Consider the following 1,520-nt stretch of genomic DNA (forward strand, 5'->3'; position numbering starts at 1 on the left):
CCTGAGGGACATGGGAGGCAGGAGCACTTACTGTTGGACAAAAGCTCCCAAGGGTGGCAAGTCTCATGGGAGGTGGCCTAGGAGAATCTCCATATTTACTTACTGCTTTTGAGTACTTCTCTCTGGTGCCCATGGGCACAGTTTCACAAGCACAGAGGACAAGCCAGGTGGTGGAGACTGTGCAAGGCCCTCTTCCCAAGCCACCCCCCTCCTTCAGCAGCCACATTTAAGAAATAAAAATACAGGACACCCAGTTAAATTTGAACGTCAGGTAAATCACAGGTAATTTCAGCATAAGTATGTCCCCTGTGTACACGTAACAGGGTTCGCTGCAAACTGCAGGCAAACACATCTCTGACACAAAGGTGTGAGCAGTGATTGCTGGGGCAGAGGCTCACAGCCCTGCCCACAGCGCTTGCTCACACTGCAGCACCCCAGAAGCAGACTGCCCAGGCTGCACACACTCTCCGCAGCAGGATGAGGCTGGGCGCCTCATGCACGTGCTCTACCGAGTGGAGCTCTCTCCTCCCCGCCACCCAGCCTCAATCACTCAGGTCCTTTACTCTAAATGTTACTCCTTTGGGGTGCCCTGTTCCTAACTCCCATCCATCCCTCAAGGACAAAGGCCACACATCCTTCCCTGGTCTCACCAATCTCCCCCTTCTTCAGATACTTACCGCATTTTTTGCTTGATCCTCAGAATCTTAGCATTTGTTGTATGCTGCTTTATCTTTTCTTGTTTCCTATACCCTCGTTTTTCACCTGCTAGCAGGGACTATCTATCTATTCTGCATTCCTTTTCATGCCAGCATCTGGTAGCTGCTCAGTACTGACTGTTGACTGAACATCTCAACAGGAGTGATCAGAAACTGCTCTGCAGGTACTCCAAAATCAAATATGAATGTTTTGGAGATTATCCATTTTGCTGTGCTGCCCACACTACTAACATTCAAGTAGTTACAGAAATTAAGGAGGAACAGTTTAAATAATTTTATGAATAAATTAAAATATCCTTCACTACACAAATGATGCTATGGGGTCGTTTAAGTACGTCGCTCCTGTAGCATGTTTAAAATGATTTGACTTTTGACTGTTGAGTTCAATCACAACGCTTGAGGTACACCAACTGAGAGGAAGACACTCACACTCCACACGCTCGCACAGAGGCACACACTGCCCGCGCTTTAGTCTCGCTTTTTATGTGGTCTCTCCTAAGTTCATCTCAGAGAAACAATAAACAAGTAAGCTTCTCACACTGCTGATCCCAGGGGATCGATGAGGGAAATAAAGAGATTTTTAACCTTCCTACTGTCAAAATGAAACTATTAAAGATCATCTTTCCATGTCCCTCTTCAACCAATATCAGGCTACCTCAACACACATTACAACTTCCTGTCCTTAAAACAAAACACAAATGCACCTTTAGTTGAAGTCAACGTTAAATGACCTAACCTTACTAAAACTGCGCATAAAATAAAATTAGTGATTTTACCCAAAACACTTAAGATTAAAAACAAGAT

General features: G+C 45.1%; 1 protein-coding gene across 1 annotated transcript in view; it reads right to left on the bottom strand.

Moving 5' to 3' along the window:
• TUBGCP3 (tubulin, gamma complex associated protein 3) overlaps window positions 1-1,520 on the bottom strand; it is a gene marked incomplete at both ends in the record, with an annotated part of 58,553 nt that overhangs the window by 10,993 nt on the left and 46,040 nt on the right. The window lies entirely within an intron of this gene.

The sequence above is a fragment of the Galeopterus variegatus genome, unplaced genomic scaffold, assembly GCF_000696425.1.
Source record: "Galeopterus variegatus unplaced genomic scaffold, G_variegatus-3.0.2 Scaffold9859, whole genome shotgun sequence".
NCBI classification, from domain to species: Eukaryota; Metazoa; Chordata; class Mammalia; order Dermoptera; family Cynocephalidae; genus Galeopterus; species Galeopterus variegatus.